Source organism: Capricornis sumatraensis, chromosome 4 (assembly GCF_032405125.1).
Source record: "Capricornis sumatraensis isolate serow.1 chromosome 4, serow.2, whole genome shotgun sequence".
Taxonomy (NCBI): domain Eukaryota; kingdom Metazoa; phylum Chordata; class Mammalia; order Artiodactyla; family Bovidae; genus Capricornis; species Capricornis sumatraensis.
In genome coordinates this window covers 68266702-68289828 of record NC_091072.1, presented here as the reverse complement: position 1 = coordinate 68289828, position 23127 = coordinate 68266702, and the positions used below count along the sequence as shown (strand labels likewise).

General features: G+C 41.2%; 1 protein-coding gene across 1 annotated transcript in view; it reads right to left on the bottom strand.

Moving 5' to 3' along the window:
• The window catches only part of CRADD (CASP2 and RIPK1 domain containing adaptor with death domain), a 191776-nt gene that overhangs the window by 58400 nt on the left and 110249 nt on the right, over positions 1-23127 (bottom strand). The gene's annotated exons all lie outside the window — the stretch shown is intronic.

Genomic DNA, 23127 nt, shown 5'->3' with positions numbered 1-23127 from the left:
CAGGCTCCTCCGTCCATGGGATTTTCCAGGCAAGAGTACTGCAGTGGGGTGCCATCGCCTTCTCCTGAACAAGGCTTACCCAGTACATAAGCCCAGCACCCAGATGAGCAGACGATGGAGGGTGGGGGAAGAAATAAGGATAAGGTTGCTTAAATTAGCCCTTGAAAGCCAAGGTCTCTGATGGAGAATCAGAAACTAAAGTCTTTTGTTTGTTTATTCCTGCAATAAGCATGCCTCTGTATGTTCCAGATACTGTTCTAGGTACCAGAGATCCAGTACTGAACAAGCAGAACCTGCTCTCTGGGGTTCAGAGGTTAGGGGCAAAAGTAAGTGTGCAAATACACAAATATATATGCATGTTTTATCAATATATAAATTCAAAGAAAACAGGCTTTGGGCTAGAGTGTGACCTAGGGTCAGATGCTTTAAGTAGTGTGGTCAGGGAAACCCTCCTGGGGAGGGGACTTGAGCTAAGGCCTAAGTAATGAGAGGAAGTCAGTCTTATGTAATGGCCTGTATACCAATGAGAGAACTGCAAAGACTTGAGGCAGGACCCCCATTTGAGGTATCTGAAGATCAGAAATATCTGATCTGATGAAAGTGATGAGCCATGGAAGAGCAATGAAGGACAAGGTACAGACATAGGCAGGAGCCACAGGATAAAGGAGTCTGGATTTTCTTCTAAGTGTGACAGGAAAGCAATGGAGGATTTTAAGTAGGAAAATGACATTTCTATTTTAAAAGACCCCTCCAGTTGCTATCTCAGGTAGACTGTGTGTGCAAGCACAGAAGCAGACAGGCAGGTAAGGAGGCCATCTGGAAGTCCAGCAAGAGACGTCGGAGGTTTGCACAGGGTGGTAGCAGAGAGGGGGAGATAACGGATCTGGGTAAATATGGGGGTATTTCAGTAGGTGATCCCGACAGACTGGATGTGGGAGATGGGGGGAACAGAGCAATCACGGATGGTGCTCGGGTGTGGGGCTCAGGCGGCTGGGTGTGTAATGGGGTTATTTACTGAGATGCGGATGATGGCGAGGGCCAGGCCTGATGGTGAAAAGAGGAGTGAGATGAAGAGTTCTGATCTCAATATATACAATGTGAGCTGCCTCTCAGACTGCAAGTCTGGAAGTCAGGGTTACAGAGATATTAGTAAACAGAAAGTAGGTAAAGCAACAAGACCCACTGAGACTGCCCAGAGAAAGAGTATGGAGAAGTCCCAGGAGGCTTTCCAATAGCCAGAGGTCAGGAGGTGGAGGAACAATCAAGGAGGTATAGAAACAAGAGGTGTGAGTTGACATCAGCCAAGACAAGAAAATATTCCAACAAGGAAAAAGTGACCTGTGGAATCAAATATTGCTGAAAGTCAAGTAACGTGAAAAAAGAATTAACCACCATATATGGCAAGATGGAGATCAGAGGTACCTTAACAGAGATATCTGAGGACTGGAGGGATGGAAACTGACCCGAGTGACAACAGAGTGGAGGATACAGAAAGAGAAAGGGGTTATACGGAGAGCTCCTTCTAGAAGCGCTGTTACAAAGGAGACCAGACAATGCAGTAGGTAGGGTGGGGGCCGAGGAAGAGTTCTTTTGTTGATGGTCTTGTTTTTTTTGTTGTTGTTGTTAACTTTTGTTTTCTAAGACACAGAAAAACAGAACAGTGGATGAATGCCCCATGTTATCCGGCTTTGACCGCTTTCTCCTCCCCATCATACTTCATCTGCCGCCCCTACCCCCAGCTCATTCCCAATTCTCCACCCAGAGGGCTGTTTTGAAGAAAAGCCCAGACATTATTTCAAGGAAAGTTGATTTTTATTTTAAGTGAGAAATACTGTTATGAAGAAGGAAAAGAGAAAGCCCGATTACACAATGCTATCACTGAAAAAATTCAAACTCCACTATACTAACAGAGTAACTTCAATAAAAGGTATAAAAGTTATTTTTCCTTTAAAGCAGGGATTCTCGAACTATGGCCCACAGTCTGCAGGTGGGCCATGAGGGGCTTCCAGGTAAGCAGCAAGCGGGGCACACCCAAGTTCTTTCCTCAGCTCTCATGGATGGGAGAAGAAGAAATCCAAGTTCATGGTCTTTATTTTGTTCTTGTGCATGAATAAGTAGTATAACTTATTAAGTGAGTTATTTAGGTTTACTAAAATTAGTACATTACTAGAGTTTGCAAATGACTCTCATTCAAAATTATGCTAAGCAGTCTGACTGTCATGCAATGTCTGGCACTGTGGCAGAACATTTACAGATGGTGGGAATTTCTGTAAATTGGAGGAATAATGCCTAATCACCCATGGATGTCTTGAGTTACTTGTGCTTGCAATTCTCCTATTTTTGCTTTTTGACTCCAAATTACTTCAGCAACAATTTAGTTTACTGTGGGTTGTTTATATGCAGTGATACATATTTGTATCATTAACACTAATTTGTTCATTCATTGGTTAACTGTGGTCCAGGGTACAAAGATTTGAGGAAGAAAAAGTTAACACAAAGGAAATTGTATATGTTGCTAATTTTTTTCTGTGGCTTGAGGGGGATTTTATCATTTTATTTTAGCTGTGGAAAACCTCAATCCTGTAGAGACAGTATAACAATTATGAGCTCTAACTGGATATAGAGAGTCTATGTTCAAATCAAGGTTTTGTTGCTTAAGAGCTGTGTAACCTTGGAAAACTAAGTTACTTAACTTTTCTGTTCCTCAGTTTCATCATCTGTAAAATGGGAATAATAATAGTAGATGCCTCATATCTTTAAATGAGTGAATATCCATAAATAGGTAACTGGCACATATTAAGTTCTATATTTTTCCATAAAAAATACTATACCCATTACAACAACAGTTGCTACTATTATTACAGTTTGTGACACCAGGGTTCTAGGAACACTGAAAATTACTAAATTATAGCTTGAAATTGACTTAAGTGGTAGAGATAAGAGCATAAACAGAAGCTAGCTTTATACCCAAACCTATTTAATACATAATAAACCCAACTAGAACCCCAGGTGTTACAGCATATATATTACAATATCGTTACCTCATTATTCTTACGTAAGATAATATGTTATATACAAATTTTTTTTATTTTTTACAGATGAATTCTGAAGTATTTAAGAGAGAAATGTCATGTTATCTAGGACTTTCTTTAAAACACTTCAGCAAGGACAAAGCAAATAAGTCATCTCACCTATAGTAATAGTAATATAGGTGAGATAACTTATATTCACCAAGAGGAACACTGGCCTGGATTTGGGATCCTGGAACCCTGGTGCAGAAAGTACTGAGAAGACATGAATGAACCCTTTCATGAATCCCAGGCCTGCCTTGAAGAACACTATAAAACAGGTTGAAAAGCTTCTTCAGCCCCCTCTCATCCCCTTTCTGCAAGCCTGTCCTGCTTTTGAACTCCTCCTTCCTAAGACCCCAGTACCCTTATTTTGTCCACAGTCTTACTGTAATGCTTACCATGGCAGTTCTCCCACAGAGTATACCTGCGTGCTCACTCGCTTCAGTCATGTCTGACTCTTTGCGATGCTATGGACCCTATGGTTGTAGCCTGCCAGGCTCCTCTGTCCGTGGCAAGAATCCTGGCGTGGGTTGCCGTGTCCTCCTCCAGGAGATCTTTCCCACCCAGGGATTGAACCCGCATCTCACGTCTCCTGAATTGGCAGGCAGGTTCTTTACCACTGAGCCATCTGGGAAGCCCCTAGTACATCTCAAAATATAATCTTCTTCAAAAATGAATTCTTTCTCTACCCCAGCTAGGTGCGAGGAGCAAAATGCTTTCTTTTCTTTTCTTTTTCCAATTTTTATTTTTACTTTATTTTGCTTTACAATACTGTATTGGTTTTGCCATACATTGACATGAATCAGCCACGGGTGTACATGAGTTCCCAATCCTGAACCCCCCTCCCACCTCCCACCCCATATCATCTCTCTGGATCATTCCCGTGCACCAGTTTACAATTACTTGTATATGATTATTAACACCTTGAGTCTCAGAAGTATCTATTCTTGAAAGAGAGTTCTTATCAAAATATCTAATTACTGGACACTTAGAGGAACAAATCTACGTGAAAAAATTCAAACAGTCTGGGCCACCATAGAGCATTTTCTGGAAGCTGGCCATGAAATGAAAAATTCATTAGCATTATTTTCATGGTTTCTTTTCTTTCTTTGAAACAATGTACTCAACATTCAAAAAACTAAGATCATGGCATCCACTCCCATCACTTCATGGCATATAGACAGGGAAACAATGGAAACAGTGACAGACTTTCTTTTCCTGGGCTCCAAAATCCCTGCGGATGGTGACTGCAGCCATGAAATTAAAAGATGTTTGCTCCTTGAAAAAAAAGCTATGACAAACCTAGGCAGTATATTAAAAAGCAGAGATATCACTTTGCTGACAAAGGTCTGTATAATCAAAGCTATGGGTTTCCCAGTAGTCATGTAGAGGTGTGAGAGTTGGACCATTAGAAGGCTGAGTGACAAAGAATTGATTCTTTCAAACTGGTGCTGGAGAAGACTCTTGAGAGTCCCTTGAATGCAAGGAGATCAAACCAGTCAATCCTAAAGGAAATCAACCTGCATACTCATTGGAAGGACTGGCGCTGAAGCTGCAATACTTTGGTTACCTGATGAGAAGAGTCAACTCATTGGAAAAGACCCTGATGCTGGGAAAGAGTGACGGCAGGAGGAGAAGGGGGTGACAGACGATGAGATGGTTGGATGGCATCATCGACTCAAAGGACACCATTTTGAGCAAACTCTGGGAGACAGTGAAGGACTGGGAAGCCTGGCATGCTGCAGTCCATAGTGCCTCAAAGAGTTGGACATGTCTGAGAGACTGAACAACAACAAAGTATTTTATCTAATCTATTTCTAATCTATCTAATCTGTTTCCGTTTAACAGCTCCTATGGTAGCAGAGACCACAGTGTTTTGAGTGAAAGGAGGGAAGAAAAGTGGGAGAGGGGGCTGGGGTTAGCCATTTGTATGAGAGAGAGACAGAAAGAGAGGAGATGATGATAATAATCACCGTTAATTAAATGGCTTCTTTCCTTTCTCTTTTGGAGGGTGTAAATGTGATTGTTATTCATAAGAAATTCACATCTAGTTAAAACTTGGGACCAAGAGAGTTTTCCTAAGGTCAGGGCAAATTTGAGGACTGATCATGCTTAAACATAAAGAACTACATTGGTTTTCCAAATCTACTATAATCTTTGGTTTTCTAGTCCAAGTATCCCTTGCCCAAAGAAAAGTCAGCAGATTAAATCATAGTCAGCAGATTTCATTCTCTGACTCACTACAAAAAAAGGATTTTAGGGGATTTCCATCAAGATCATATAAAGGTATCAATATTCAAAAAATATAGAGTCTTAAGAGAGGGAAATATAGATAAAATGGAAATTCAAGACCAGTGAAAATAGGAACACAAGTATGCAGACCACAATTGTTAGAACTAAGCTTCAAGTTTACTTCTGAGTTTCTTGGGAGCCAGAAAGAAGAAAGGAGCAGCATTCATTATAGTTATCAGAAAGGAGAACATGTACTGATTCTACCCAGGGAAACAAAGTTCCTCCTGAGCAGAATTCCACACGTATTTTTCAAATGGACTGTGACTTTGTGATCTTGAGTAAGAGAGGTGACAACATCCCCAACTCTGGGAACTTGGGCCAGGGCAACACTGTTTAGTAGGAGCTCCTGCATAATTATATTAAGTGACGGGCTCCTCTGGGGGCAGGGCAGGGGAGGGGCGGGTCTGGAAGGGGCCTTCTGTCCAATTTACAGAGGCAATATATGTACACAATTTTCTAAAATCAGGTCTACCACCTGGATTACAAATTTAAAAGAACTTCTAAAGAGTTCAGACTACTTTTACATATTGGAAAAATCACTAATTAGCCCACAATAGAGAATTTGTGACGGAAGAAAAAAATAAAACAGAATAACTGGGACAATGTTTAGATTTTCTTTCTAGAATGCTATTCTCTACAGCAAAATGTGTTTTCCAAAATATCCCTCCTTCCAGAATAATGAAACTGTACAATTTCTACCAACCTTACTTAAGTATACTTGACAAACAGTAAACTGCATATATTTTGGTATGCACTGTGATACGATTTGATATAGGCACACCTCCGTGAAACAATCACCACAACCAAGATAACATCCGTTATCCATTGTCAAAGATAATATCTATTATCCCCCAAAGTCTCTGCTGCCCCTTTGTCTTCAGTTCAGTTCAGTTCAGTCGCTCAGTTGTGTCCGACTCTGTGCAACCCCATGAATCGCAGCACGCCAGGCATCCCTGTCCATCACCATCTCACGGAGTTCACTCAAGCTCACGTCCATTGAGTCGGTGATGCCATCCAGCCATCTCATCCTCTGTCATCCTCTTCTCCTCCTGCCCCCAATCCCTCCCAGAATCAGAGTCTTTTCCAATGAGTCAACTCTTTGCATGAGGTGGCCAAAGTATTGGAGTTTCAGCTTTAGCATCATTCCTTCCAAAGAACACCCAGGGCTGATCTCCTTTAGGATGGACTGGTTGGATCTCCTTGCAGTCCAGGGGACTCTCAAGAGTCTTCTCCAACACCACAGTTCAAAAGCATCAATTCTTCAGCGCTCAGCTTTCTTCACATTCCAACTCTCAACATCCATACGTGACCAGTGGAAAAACCATAGCCTTGACTAAACGGACCTTTGTTGGCAAAGTAATGTCTCTGCTTTTCAATATGCTATCTAGGTTGGTCATAACTTTCCTTCCAAGGAGTAAGCATCTTTTAATTTCATGGCTTCAATCATCATCTGCAGTGATTTTGGAGCCCCAAACAATTAAGTCTGACACTGTTTCCACTGTTTTCCCATCTATTTCCCATGAAGTGATGGGACCAGATGCCATGATCTTAGTTTTCTGAATGTTGAGCTTTAAGCCAACTTTTTCACTCTCCTCTTTCACTTTCATCAAGAGGCTTTTTAGTTCCTCTTCACTTTCTGCCATAAAGGTGGTGTCATCTGCATATCTGAGGTTATTGATATTTCTCCTGGCAATCTTGATTCCAGCCTGTGCTTCTTCCAGCCCAGCGTTTCTCATGATGTACTCTATATAAGTTAAATAAGCAGGTTGACAGTATACAAGCCTTGATATACTCCTTTTCCTATTTGGAACCAGTCTGTTGTTCCATGTCCAGTTCTAACTGTTGCTTCCTGACCTGCATATAGGTTTCTCAAGAGGCAGGTTAGGTGGTCTGGTATTCCCATCTCTTTCAGAATTTTCCACAGCTTATTGTGATCCACACAGTCAAAGGCTTTGGCATAGTCAATAAAGCAGAAATAGATGTTTTTCTAGAACTATCTTGCTTTTTCCACGATCCAGCAGATGTTCGCAATTTGATCTCTGGTTCCTCTGCCTTTTCTAAAACCAGCTTGAACATCTGGAAGTTCACGGTTCACATATTGCTGAAGCCTGGCTTGGAGAATTTTGAGCATTACTTTACTAGCATGTGAGATGAGCGCAATTGTGCGGTAGTATGAGCATTCTTTGGCATTGCCTTTCTTTGGGATTGGAATGAAAACTGACCTTTTCCAGTCCTGTGGCCACTGCTGAGTTTTCCAAATGTGCTGGCATATTGAGTGCAGCACTTTCACAACATCATCTTTCAGGATTTGAAATAGCTCAACTGGAATTCCATCACCTCCACTAGCTTTGTTCATAGTGATGCTTCCTAAGGCCCACTTGACTTCACATTCCAGGATGTCTGGCTCTAGGTGAGTGATCACACCATTGTGATTATCTTGGTCGTGAAGATCTTTTTTGTACAGTTCTTCCATGTATTCTTGCCACTTCTTCTTAATATCTTCTGCTTCTGTTAGGTCCATACCAACTCTGTCCTTTATCATCACTCCCTCCCAAATCCAGGGCAACCACTGTTTTGCTCTCAACTTTTAAAGCTATATAATTTTTTAAAATTTTCAATCGAAAACAAAAATCTAAATTTAACATTGTTTTGCATGTTTCCTTTAGTCAGTCCCTGTTTCTTCTAAACCCATCAATCACCCTATGTTCTCTCCCTAAGATTATAAACCACTGAAAGTTCCATGCTTTGTCTTCTGGTTCCTTCAAGCTCTCACAGAGCCTGCTATATCAAGGTGGCAGCACAGTCCGCTCGAGAAAGATGCAGTGACCACCTTTCCCCGGAAGCTACTAAATCCACTCAAGTTACTTGTTGAATAGGTTTGTATTCTTGCATATTGGGCTTCCTTGAGTGAAGTCTGTATCCTTGTCATCATTATCACAAATGCCTGATGATGACTGGTCCTTTGGGATGCTATGGACTATAGCACGCCAGGCTCCTCTGTCCATTGGATTCTCCCAACAAGAATACTGAAGTGGGGGGCCATTTCCTACTCCTGGGGAACTTCCCAACCCAGGGATCGAATCCACGTCTCCTGTAGCGCCTGCTTTGCAGGTGGGTTCTTTACCACTGAGCCACCTGGGAAGCCCAACTAGCACATCAGCTCAGTTCAGTTCAGTTGCTCAGTCATGTCCGACTCTTTGTGACCCCATGAATCGCAGCACACCAGACCTCCCTGTCCATCACCAACCCCCGGAGTTCACTCAGACTCACGTCCATCGAGTCAGTGATGCCATCCAGCCATCTCATCCTCTGTCGTCCCCTTCTCCTCCTGCCCCAATCCCTCCCAGCATCAAAGTCTTTTCCAATGAGTCAACTCTTCGCATGAGGTGGCCAAAGACTAGCATACAACTGGCCTCAAAAGATGTGTGTGGAATGCATGAATGAGGTACACCACAGAACACTTTCATTCTAATTTCAACAATGGGTGGGCAATTTATTTGCCCCTAAATCTTGGTAAAATCATCATAGTCAACAATGAAGCAACAGTTTCCATCCAGCTAACTTTAAAGACAGTATAAACAGGTATTTTTTCCCATTAAAGTCTCCTTAGAGTAGATTTAACTCGTTTCATTTTCTTGGAAGAAATATATCCCTGAGCTTGGTAGAAGGCCATAACATTTAAAAGGGGGGAAAAAAACTGGGTTTACTAAGAGGTAAGTATTTACAAGGTTCTTTAAGGGCACCTATTATAACATGTGCACAGATAAGCACCACTCCCTTCCAAGCAGCCCTTTTGGGAAGGTACAGAGATATTCCAGTGAGACTGGAATTTTTTGGACTGGTTTTGAGCAAAAAACTTACAGAAAACCTCTTTTGGAGCTGCCTTCGTCTCCATAATCAGTTTACATGACACACAAGAAAACCTGTCATATAACTTACGGTCCTGGCTTATTTTTAACCAAACATTATTCTAGCCAATTTGGTCACCACCTATGTGGTAGACACAGTGATGAACAGTTCTTGGCCAGTCCCCCAAATCAAATCCACCTTCTAAGAATACCATCAGCATAAAAAAATCTTCAGCAAAAATGTGCCAGGGCTCTAAAAGCAAATTCCTGTGAGAGATTTCAGAGACGTTAAGCAACAGCGGCACTCCAGGACCGCCTCTGCAGCCTCTCAAGGAGAATTCACGTGGGATTCTGTACCAACTGTGGTCTAAAGAGCCAGGGTGCTCTTGTATACAGCAATCCCACTACATCTCAGTCATCTTTTTTTTCCCCTCACACAGCCCTACACATAGTAGGTCAGGAAGTAACTGTTTTTCAAAATACATTTCCCTTGAGAATCATCAAACTACGGAACAATGAGGCCTTTATCCACCAGACTTTTTCTTAAGGAGGAAACATGACCTCGGGTTTCCTCATCCTCAAAGGTGGTTTTCGAGAGTAATCGAAGATCTAGTGGATTTTACTGCCTCTTTTATCCACTGGCAAATACAAAACTTATCCCTCTGAGTGGTGTCTCTTTATTTCTAAGTAACTGAAATAAAAGAAATTTCAGAATCTATGAAAAAGCACCAGCATCTACCATTCTCAGCAACTGGCTAATGAGATTGTGTGTGTGTGTGAGTGTGAGTGTGAGTGTGAGTGTGTGTGAGTGTGAGAGTGTGTGTGTGTGTGTGTGTGTGTGTGTGTTTTGCTGCTAAGTCGCTTCAGTCGTGTCTGACTCTGTGCGACCCCATAGACGGCGGTCCACCAGGCTTCCCCGTCCCTGGGATTTTCCAGGCAAGAACACTGGAGTGGGTTGCCATTTCCTTCTCCAATGCGTGAAAGTGAAGTGAAAGTGAAGTCACTCAGTTGTGTCCAATTCTTCGCGACCCCATGGACTGCAGCCTACCAGGCTCCTCCATTCATGGGATTTTCCAGGAAAGAGTATTGGAGTGGCTTGCCATTTCATTCTCCATATATATATATATATATATATATATATATATATATATATATATATAATCCACCACCACAGCAAGGGTAATACAATTAACATTTAGAATTTAGAATGCACTTACTGGGCATTACATGCCATGGTGTGTGATCTTGAGGAAATCTAACAAAAGAGGTACTATCATTCTCATTTCTACAGACAAAACAACCGTGAAACTTTGAGAAATGAATACAGATGTACAAGTTTACATAATGTCTTAGAGGAAGAGCTAAGGTTCACACTCAGGTTTGTCAGAATCAAAATGCCTGTCCCTTAGCTCTAAAATGTGGAGAGCAGGCCAGACGTGTACAGGAGAAGGGCCCCCAGCCAGCCCTGTGTGGCCTACAATAGTGATCTGATAACAAGGAAATGAATTGTCAGTGGTCAAAAATCTGGTGTTTTGCACGAAACGCAGGTCTGTACCTCCCCTCTACCAAACTCACTTCACTCACTGGCTTACACAGGCCAACTAGACACTGCATTTGAGTCTATCACCCCTGTTATGTCCTGCTGCCTCACCAGTACTTTCTTTAAAAGCAAAACCAAATTAATATTCCTCTTGTCCCACCCTACCTGGATATCTCGCAGAAACTTAGAATCATACCATTTTCATGAAGTAGAGCACAGTCATTGAGCTCAAGTACAAACCCGTTACACAGGATCTAAGGTCAAAAAATTAAAAGACTGGCTCGTGGTCATGAGCCACAGGTCTAGATCTGGAATGTTCTTATTCTTGTAGGCTTTGCTCCTCAGCTTCTCACTGGTAAACAAACATGTTTCTTAGTTAATGACCAGGGAAGCGAGGGATCACTACTCTTCCGAAATCCTTTATGAGCTCACGTCACTTATAAATATTGCTGGTACTGCCAAGATAGAAAATCATCTTTTTTTTCTTTTATTCCCCAGAGATCTCGTATGCACAAATTACTCTGCTTTTACAGATCCATTCCTGGGCCTCCCTTTTCTGTTCTCCAGGAGCTGCGCAGCAGTGTGGTTGAACACTAAAGAGTAAAAGAAGCTATGAAGGACACCCCAAAGAAGCATCATCCTTGACTTCTTACCCACAGGTCAGGGATAGGGAAGATGAGGACGATGATAACTAGCAAGTGACTCATAGGTCATGCATACCAGTGGCTGACTTGGGCCTACAACCCTCTAGAGGAGATATAATACTTTACTTTTATTTCTGATATTAGCCAGAGAAAAATTATGTTGAGTCATCCTCCATTATTACATAAATGCTAAAGCATATTCCAATTATTTAAGTTGGCAAAACTTCTCCTCCTTACTCCCAAGCTTATCAAATTTAAATTTTAAAACTTGCTCTCCAAGACCATGAAAAGACACTAAAGAAACAACTTACCAACTGCAAATTATTTTTAGAGATGTTTGCAGCATATGCATTAGCAAATGTAGTTCCTATTTAAAAAAAAAAAGTAAAACACCATATTGTACATATTCCAATGTTTCTATACGTGACTGAAGCCAGAAACAGCATTTGTGAAATACTGTTCTTTTAAGAAAAGTATACTACATTAATAATGAATAATAGTTGGGCCTGAAGAGGTTTTAGGATTTCAAAACAAGCCGATTCCATGCTTTTCTCATAAATCAATAAGGAATAGACACCTCTTTCATCACTCAGAACAGATTTTAAAATTTATATCAAGATGGTATCTTTGCCATTTGTTTTTATTTTATTTCTGACCTAATTTCTGACAGTCTTGAATGAATATCCATGCTTATGTCCCTTAACCATCTTGCAAGGTAGCCAAGCCAACTGGCTTTCCCACTGGCCAGTAAATCACTCTAGGACTCTATGTTCTATTATCAACTCTGTGTATCTAATATCAAATACCATGGATTTCGTGTACTTTTATCAGTCTCTTCATTGCTTTCTGCTTGGCTCCAGACATCTGTAAAACTGTAAAATGGAGCTCTATATATAACAGAGGTTTTTAAGGTGCCCTGAAAGTCCACAGAGGGACAAGCCATGGCCGTGTGGATTAATGGCTGTTAATCATCTTTCTGCTGGCGCTCTGAGACTTCCTGACTTCCTGGCTCTACTACTTACTGCGTAACCCTGGGTGAGTCACTTAACTTCTCTGTGCCTCAGCCACCTCTAATATAAAACAGAACTACTGAGAGGGTTAAATGTGATTAGGTATTTAAAGGGCTTAGCAAAGTTCCTGGCATCCAGTAGACTCCATAAATATTAACAATATTTACTATGCATCCATTTTGGATGCTCTCACTGGCATGCCCTGGATATGGGTAAAATGTTTTCATTCAGCCTGACTGTATTTAATGCCTTGATTCTTGAAGGAAACAACAGCTTAAGACCCATTAGTCTAATTTTCTAAGATTCTGGTCAGACGTCTCTACGGCATATGTCATTATGTGGGAGCAGCCACAGAACAGCACACGGCAGAGGTTTTGCACACTACATCTTGTACAGCAGGAGGCACGATTCACACACGCCCAGCAGCAGGAATTCAGGGAAGCGCTCGCTCTTGTCCCCTGAGTGATGACTGCTGTATCTTCCATCTAGAGCATCATACATGACAGATGACAGGGGCATGGCTGCACATGCCCACGGGCACACCTGGCTTTTACCAATGCCAAACGATTTTGCAAGACAGTAAAGCAAATAGTGGCCCATGGGAAATTCAAGATTTTATTTGTTTGCTTTGTTAGTTTGAAAGGACTTCTCCATTTCAATAGCCCTAAAAGCACTGTTCAAACACATAAGAAATGAAATCAGCCATTTTTCCTCTGGCCTTCATTTTTAGAAAAAGATGATCAAATGTGTGCTGTTGAAGAACAAGCACAAATAAACCTTATTTTGTGACTTAAAGTTACAATTCACAGAGCTTTACTTTTTCATGAATATGAAGAAAGTTGCTATGGATTTCACTCTCATCTCTACTTTGCCTTTGATTGTGTGTGTGTGCGCTTGGTGGCTCAGTCACGTCTGACCCTTTGACATCCCGTGGACTACAGCCCACCAAGCTTCTCTGGCTGTGGAATTCTCCATGGAAATTTCCAGTATTCCAGGCAGGAATACTGGAGTCGGTTGCTACTTTGTTCTCCAAGCCCACCTCTCCCCGGTCTCTTGCACTGGCCAGTGGGTTCTTTACCACCAGCACAAACTAGGAAGCCCTTTCCTTTGATTAGGTCTTTGTAATTATTACAGTAAGAAAGAGATCATATATCTTTCTCACACACAAGTAATGTATAGACGCTACTCCACTTGATTTATCCTTATTTACTCATTGTGTACAATGTACCCATAAATGAAATTTATAAACTATAAAATGAAAGGACTACTCCTGGGAAGCAGCACAAAACACATAAGAGCTCAGATTTGGGTGACAGGCAGATGTGGGTTTGTGGGCAAGAAACTTAACGTCTCTAAGCTTCAGTTTCCTCATCTGTAAAGTGAGAACAGTCTCTGTATCTCGTAAAGCCGGTCACACCAGAATAGTGCCTGGTGCAACATGTGGTTCAGTAAATAGTTTTTGAAGAAACAGAAGGAACTGAACAAGTATAAAAAGGATGGAAAGAAGGAGGAATGAGCAGCTGTGACTCTCCCTCAGTTATACGATAGAGGCTACAATGCAGGACTTGGGCCGGGAGTCTACCTCTAAAATAGCACAACTTGATCTTTTTTATTGTGTAAATTTTCCATATACAATACAGTGGAGAGAAAAGTGTAAACAACCCCACAAACATATCACCAAGATTCAGCAAGGATTACATTCTACCATTCTGATTTCTTCTATTTGGCTAAACAAATGTCCTTTTGACAGAGTATTTTAAAAGAAAATCTCAGGCATCGTATCAATTCAATAGCAACTGCCTCTAGTAGGTAAGGACTTTAAAAAAATAATCACATACCATTATCAAAATCAATAAAATTATCAATCATTTCTTAATAAAATATAATAAGCAGAAAATATTTTATTTTCTCCTGTTGTTTAAAACAGAAAGGCATTTTTATAGTTCATTTGAACAGATCAAGTTCCCAACAGGGGTCATACATTGCATTTGTTTATAGGTTTCTTAAGCCTTTTTCAGAGAAGGCAATGGCACGCCACTCCAGTACTCTTGCCTGGAAAATCCCGTGGACGGAGGAGCCTGGTAGGTTGCAGTGCATGGGGTCGCTAAGAGTCAGACATGACTGAGCGACTTCACTTTCACTTTTCACTTTCATGCATTGGAGAAGGAAATGGCAACCCACTCCAGTATTCTTGCCTGGAGAATCTCAGGGATGGTGGAGTCTGGTGGGCTGCCGTCTATGGGGTCACACAGAGTCGGACACGACTGAAGCGACTTAGCAGCAGCAGCAGCAAGCCTTTTTCACTTAAACAGTTCCCCCTCCCTAATTTTTCCCCATAATAGTTATTTACTGAAGACGTTGAGTCAGTTGTTTTGTGGAGCTTCTCACATTTAGGACGTGACTGATGTACTCTCCTGGGGGTGTTTAGCACGTTCCTCTGTCTCCTACACTTCTCGGGTGGACTGGTACTTAGATATGGCAGCTGGATGAGACTCTGGTTCAAACTTGAAGAGAGGGGGTGTGGGCAAGAGTAAGTCCAGGAGCGGTATAAGGGTTTGGCGTTCCACTTGTAGTGATGTTGAGATTGACTGGTGAGTTCCAGTGTTATCAGGCTGATTCTCAGTTATACAGCTCCAATTTCACCCAGTGATTTTAGCATCCATTAATGATTGCCAGTGTTGCCTCACTCCGTTATTTCACTGGATGTTGTGAAATAGTGGTTTTCTATTTCTAACATCCCTACATTTATTAGCTGTAATTCTCTATGAGGATTTACCTTGAAGTACACACACACACATATATAAACACATTTATATTTTCTTTCCTATGTCATGCTGCAAGTAGGATACTATAAAAACAATTTTTCTGCTTTATTTTTAATCACTTAACAATAAATCTTAAAGATTACTTCATAGCAAGAAATAGAAATCTTTCTCATTCCTTCTTAGATTCATATTACTCCTCTTTACGATTATACCATTTGGGTGTTCAGCCATCCCTCTTTTAATGGATATGTGGAAGGTTACTGTCTTCAGCTATCACCAGCAATGTTATGATAAATAAACTTGTGCATGTATCATTTTTTATTTTTGGCACAAAATTTAAATGAACTTCTCAGTCTTAAGTTAAACATTCCATCCTAAAAACCATATGTTTAATATCATTTCTATCAGATCATATCAGGAGGAGCATAAGTGTTTGGTTGTTCCACTTATACTTTAATACATCATAATTAACTTAAGGAGCTGAAACCTAGATTCTTATTAATGAGGACAAGAATGAGGGGGGGTGGGTTTAAAGTATGGTCTAGCACATACCTTCATCACAATCACTTTCCAGGAGTGTGTGATCAAAGTGCCATTTCTAGGCCCAAGCCCAGACCATCTGAACCATCAAGAGTGAGATTTCCACATCTAGTGGGGAAAGCACTGTACTTGGAACTGGAAGACAGACATCTGGGTTAAGTCACAAGCCAAGCTGATCAGATCTGGCCTCTTCAGGAATGATTCTTTGTATATTTGTTGGACATAAGAAATATCTTCCTTACAACTTCACAGGATTGCTGTGAAGTTAAAATTCAATTATGTATAAGACAGCAGTCTGGAAACTAAAGGAAAAGTTTAGATGTAGCAATAAAAAGGACTTCTGCTCAAGCAATATTTCCATCTCCTCCATTAGCAAATATCCTACTCCAACATTTCATGTTAAAGATAAAAACAAAGACTTGTATCTTTTGCCGGGAATGCCTCTATTCCTTCACTGTCTCACTTTCAATGGTTCCCATAAAAGAACCTAGCCAATCAGCATCCAAAAGGCATTTCTTATAGAATATACGCTGCTCTTCAGGAATGCCCACCTCTGTCTAGGACACCACAAAGCAGTCATGACAAGGATCTGGTCCAACACAGAGATGAAAAGTAGCTCAAGGCCACTGAGTCTACCTTTGGTTAACTTTATACAAAGGTGGAAAATGCCTGACGCTTCAAAACTCATTGCCAGTAATGAGACACAGAAAGAAAAGCTCAAGCCATTATCAATGTCCTAAAGAAGAATTTGTTCCGCTATAATCTGGTGCACAGTGTACTCTCAGTCTGGCTCTGTAAAGCCAATAAATCCAGACAGGTTCAGAGTCTGTTTATTTTTTAAATGACAGGCAAAACCACTATAATTTTTGTCATCTCTCCAAAGTAGAAGACTATGCACTATTCAGTGGCAGTTTTTTCTTAAGGATCAGAACAGTTCCTGCCACTGATTGTGAAAGTCATTCCTCCAATCTGGGCAGAAATACAGGGCAGGGACAAACGATATACAAGGATAAATAAGAAAGCTTTCAGGAGCCGGCGGGGAATGAACGGCTAGGAAGAAGGATGGGTGTTTTCCATGTCTTTCTGTTGTTGTTCAGTCACTCAGCTGTCTCCGCCCCTTTGTGACCCCATGGACTCCAGCACGCCAGGCCTCTCTGTCCTTTACCATCTCCCGAAGTTTGCTCAAACTCATGTCCATTGAGTCGGTGATGCCATCCAAGCATCTCATCCTCTGTCGTCCCCTTCTCCTCCTGTCCTCAATCTTTCCCAGCATCAGGGTCTTTTCCAGTGAGCTGGCTCTTTACATCAGGTGGCCAAAGTATTGGAGTTTCAGCTTCAGCATAAGCCCTTCCAATGAATATTCAGGGTTGATTTCCTTTAAGATTGAGTGGTTTGATCTCCTTGCTGTCCAAGGGACTCTCAAGAGTCCCTTTCTATGTCTACTCTGGGGAAAATATCTTTAGTCAACATTTATTGAGACTGCAGAGAAATTTAAGACCCCTAATGCAAGATGAGAGGCTTTAAATGGTCTTTCAACTGTTAGATCTGGCTGAAGCATTAAATATCCATTTTCAAAATGTACGTTAGGGATTAGGGTTTCTTTTTTGTGTATGCATAATTAAATTCAAACTGCCTTTCATCTGAATCAAGAAACTACTATTCACAGATGGCCAGGTGACTCTGGACTACGGCCTCTGAAGTCAGAGCCTTTATTTCCCATGAGCTATGGGCTCAGAACAGGCACGGAGAGAAAAAGTGCCCCTTTCTAATGAACGCTGATCTTCCAAACACACATTTAGGTTCGGAGCAAGCAGTGCAATCAAATGGTTTCTTCTCACAAATGTACATCAATACCACTGTGTTTTGGGGAGGCGAAGGCATATATTCAGAAAAGGTACAAGCAGGGGAATTATTCCCATCTCTCCCTTCAGTAAGAAAGGTTTCATGAAAGACAAAGGATTTTGGAAGGCTCTGGACGCTCTGTAAGGGAGGCCAGGTGACAGATGCAGACAGGGAGCATCAGGTTGGCCCAGAGAATGAGATGCAGGTAGAAGATGAGGTCCAGGCTACAGCGGTGGGCTGATGATCTGCTGATAGATGGGAGGAACAGGCAGAAGATGGGACGCCAAGGAAAAGGAAGACTGAATGAGAATCGAAAGATTTCAAATACTGAAGCAGTTCAGGGATGAATCTTAAACCGTGAGTGAGCCTGTTGGCCTTTATTCAAAGTAACACTTAAAACGTATTGAGGGTCTAATTTTGTGCTTTTAGCTTTACGTGGATTAAATCAACAATCCTATGATGGCCATACTGTTTTCACCTCCATTTTTCAGGTGAGGGGATGAGGCACAGAGGTAACTTATTCCAGGTAACACAGCAAGCCAGGAGCAAAAGTCGGGGTTCCCACCCTAGCATTCTGACTCCAGAGATCATGACCTCAACCAGCCCTCAAGGCTGCCTCTCTAGAAGAAGAGCCGGAGAGTCACTGTAGGATATACTGGGGAGAATGGCACAGCTGGCCCGGCAGGAAGATGATTTCTGCCACAGTGTTCAGACTTGTCTGAGAACAAACAGGAGACACAAAGGCTAAGTTGTGATAATCGCAGTGGGAAATGGCCTAACTATAACCAAAGGGTTAAACAAGGCCGAGCATTTGGTGACATCATGTAACAGATGCGAACAATTTCAGTATCCTTTGAAAAGTGTAATTTCAAGGACTGACCCCCATCTGTGTTTTGCGTGAGGAAACAGCCCGTGAGGCAGGACAGGGATGATAGACAGAGAGAAATAAAAGAGCAAGAGTGAGGCACAATCCAGGGAGGCTGCGTGGTGCACAGGAAGGAACATGGAGTCTGGGATCAGACACACCTGGGCTGAGCCCTGGCACTCCCCATTTATTTCTGTACAACCACGGGCTGGGTCGCTCTGGGTCTTTGTTTCCACACCAGTAAAATAAGATCTTTTTCAAACCAAAAACAGTATACATGACGAAATAGAGAATATAAGGAAAAGCACGAGCACAGTGCTTGGTATGTGTGAGGCGTTCCAAAAATACTGAGACTCAGCAAGAAAAGAAAGATGGAAAACTACACTGTGCTGTGTGTCTTAGAACAGAGAGAGTGGCAGGAAGGGCTTCAAAAGTGGCCCGAAAGGGAGGTGACTGCAGCAATGTCACAGGCACCACGCAACAGTGCCTGGTTGCCACATGCACAGTGGAATTCTGAGCAGTCAGTCCTATTCTAGAACGGTCTGCCAGTACATAGCAAAAAATAGTTAGCCTGTTCATTCATTCCTCCCTTTGTTCATTCAACAAACATTTGTTACAGCCACTGGGGCTGGCCAGAAGCCTGCACAGCTGAGGGGATGAGGGGGCATAGACCATCATGATGTTATGGCCCCAGTAAAGTCTAGTGATCATCAGGCTAGTAGCCACACGGAGCCATCAGGATCAGAGTCCAGTACAGTATGACTAAGACACATTCCATAATTGCCCTCAAGAAGCTTACAGCCTACCAGGAAAGAGACACACGAGTCCATTTTGACAATACAGTATGGTTACTGCTCTGAAGTACTTTGGAACAGGGAGGGGAAGTTACAAAAATCCCATAAAATATGTTCTAACTGTCCACACCATCATAATCAATATCCCACAATTCTCATGATCAGGCAAGACTAGTGACGGTTACTCCAACATTACTCTTGATGCAAATCTATTCAACAACAGTCGTATTTTATAAGTCTCTTTTCATTTTATATAAGGTCCAAGTGTACACTGAATATTACAAACCTATTCTCTGTTATATTCTTCAAATGCTGATGGTGCCAAGGAATTCACTCAGTCTGGTCTTGAATACCAGTTATAACTCCTGGCAATGTTTTGTTTCGACAACAAAATAAAATCTGGTTAATCCCATTACTTTAGGTAATTTATTCATTACTGTGGGGGAAATGAGCTATTTTCAAAGAACCATTAGTTGTTTTGAAAAAATGAATACTGACTGCAACTCTCTGTTCTGACAAAAATCTCAACGAGTGTTGCTTCCAACCTACCTACAGGGTGATGCTGTTAATTAATTCCATTTCATTTCAAATGTCTGCAAAGTTTTAATTTCAACACAGTCCTGTTACATGCAAATAGGGTTCTAACCAAAACTTGATTTCTCTTCTTTGATGATCAATAAAAACAAAACCACTTAGAGGAGTGCTATTGAAGAGCAGGCAGTGGTGATTTCACCGTAATAAACTAAAGGGTTCCTAAAATGTATCTATGGCCCAGCCACCTATCCCCTTTGAATAACCAAGGCAGCGATTACTCTTCAGCACTTGAGGCTGCACATGCTTTTCTTGGATAATAACAGTACCATAAAAATAGTCTTTGATTTCTAAGATTTTGACAGCATCCAAGAGCTATCCTCTTTTTCACTAAGTATGAAACAAACACATCTGTAATCATGAAATCTTAGTATGAGAAGGTCATCTTCTCTAACATCTCATCCAATGAATTAATCTCCTCTTTATATGTCACTAACAAATATAATCTCTGCTTCCCCTCCAAATTATTAGAAAGCCCTTCATTATAATGATGTGAAATCTCTCAAACTGAAACTTCAATTACTGCTCCTACTTTAAGCCATCAGACATTAGGCATGCCCTATCTAATTGCTCCTCAAACCTCAAAAGGTAAAAAGCATAAGTAGGAATTAAAGCCCCAAAAGTAAGAGTATGCCTAACTCCTTTAAAGGCCTTCAAGTCACCAAGCCAAGGTAAATTATATTCTAGGATCCTGAATGCACTGATAGGGATAAAGATGTGGAATACTCTGAACAACCAAAGGGGATGAAAACAATCCAGCCCAGGTTTTTTAAATGATGAAAGAGTTTGATTCCCTAAATCATAGATCCATGAACTTGATATCTATCCCTGGCAAAGTTTAAGAATAAACTGTTATTCAGATCAGCATTTCCCAAACTGTGCTTTCATAAGATGACACCTGTTTACTTTCCAACATCTATAGATTTCTTCAGAAAACAGCTCGAGGAATGCTGACACAGATAATTCATAAGCACTCAGAAGGCAACAAATACCAGAAACCACAAGGGTTTTAGCAAGAACAATTCAGGCTAAAAAACTTCCTTTTTTTTTCTACAGAGTTGCTATATGAATAGACAGGAGAAATGCCATATGGCATTTTGAGCTCACTGAAGCCTGTTTGGGAAGCCCTGAAGCTTAGCAGTAAAGAATACGCCTGCAATGCAGGAGACATGTGCAGGAGACTAGGGTTCTATTCCTGGGTTGGGAAGATCCCTTGGAGAAGCAAATGGCAACCCAGAGCATGAGATGGTTTGACAGCATCACCAACCCAATGGACATAAACTTGAGCAAACCCCGGGAGATGGTGGAGAACAGAGGAGCCTGGCATGCTTCAGTCCATGGGGTGGCAAAGAGTAGGACAGGACTTGGCGGCTGAATAGCAACAACAAAGCCTATTTGTCTAAAGTCGATAATTTGTGTAAAGGAGTTCAAAGAAATATGAATCTACTCAATTGAGCCTAGATTAATTCAACTTGTTTATGAGCCATATAGGATTCTCTGTCAAAAGATAGGGTTACCAGTTATATAATTAAGAAGGAAGGGAGTTGGGGGGTGTCTAATTTGTGATGCTTTGTGAACCTTTGCTGCCCGAAGGATCCTTTCTTTCATTTACAACCGTTTACTTGCAGAACAAAATCTCAAATGTCCTGAGGATCACCGTCTGACTGCTTGAGGCAGTCTAAACTGAACCTTTAGAAAGGAAATTAAAACAGGCTTTGTTTTTCATCATTTTGATATTCCATTTTTGTTTCCCCTGCGATTACACACTGTGGATTTTCAATAACATCTATCAGATTTTTTGTCCATTTATGTGTCTCAGAACATAACTTAAGCTGAAAGACACAATCTGATTTAAAACAGCTAGGGGCTGAAAGGCATGGGCAGCAGGGTGTCCAGGCAAAAAAGTCAGGCCTGGATCTGAATCTCAGCCCATCACTTACTGGATGTATAACTTCAGGCCTGTTACTAAGTCTTCCTGAGCCTTGGTGTTCTCACCTGTAAAATGGGTTCGGTGACAATAATCTCTCCTTTGCAAAAGCTGCCATAAGAATTTGGAAAAAAAACAAAACTAAATTCTCTTTCCTAATACTTGGTCCTGAGTAGATCTCAAAAAATTATAGTTGCAGCTATTCTTATCATCACTGATCCTCTGTGCTTCAATTTATTCTTAACCATGTTTATGTTACACATTCCAGTCTAAAGATCACTCTCTTTGATAGAGGAAGAGAGAAGCCAAGTAGTTGAGTAGGTCTGCTTTTCGTCATGTTAACATTATTTCATCTGCCCCAAGCAATGAGCTTAGCCTTTACTTGCTCTCATTTGGAACATAGCTTTAAAGAGCCCCTGTCTGTTGTCTTGAGCATTCTCTCCAACCTCAGCTCAGTCTGAACTTGAGCTTTGCAGGTATTTTCTTACTGGTTTTATGCCACTCTTCTGCATTTGTCCTTGAGCCTGTGCTTGTCCTTCAATCTTCTGTACATGTTCTCTTAATATCCCAGTTCATCAAAAGCATCCTTGTTCTTAAAATGATTCCATTTCTTTTTTCTTCCTCGTTCCCACAACTTATAACTTTTGCTGTCAAATTTTTCCTTCCTTTCTGCCTTTCTTTTCATATTGTTTTCACTTTTCAAGTCTCTGGAGACTGAAAAACTTCTATCCTTTCTCTAAATGTGTATTTTCCTAAAGTCACTATTACTATATGGCTATAGCCCACTTCACTTTCTTCTGAAGTTACAAAATAATACTGTCACGGTTACTTCCTTCCCAAGATTTTAGTCAATTCTACTTCAATAAACAGTTGTTCTCATTAGTTAGAACCAAGTTCAGAGTAGTATTTCCATCACATTGCTTCCTCAATCTGTGGTTTAAAAAATAGAAAATGAAAGAAAGTTTTGCTTTCTACGAAACATCTATCAGACACTGAGAAAGTTAATGTCCTCATCAATGACTTTATCTTGGCTGGTGGCAATTTTGACATTTAGCTGATTCTAAATATGTGCTATGAAATTAAAAGATGCTTGCTCCTTAGAAGAAAAGCTATGACCAACCTAGACAGCATGTTAAAAAGCAGAGACATTGCTTTGCCAACAAAGGTCCATCTAGTAAAAGCTATGGTTTCCAGTGGTCATGTATGGGTGTGAGAGCTGGACTTTAAAGAAAGCTGAGCGTCAAAGAACTGATGCTTTTGAACTGTGGTGTTGGAGAAGACTCTTGGGAGTCCCTTGGACTGCAAAGAGATCCAACCAGTCAATTCTAAAGGAAATCAGTCCTGAATATTCGTTGGAAGGACTGATGCTAAAGCTGAAATTCCAATACTCTGGCCACC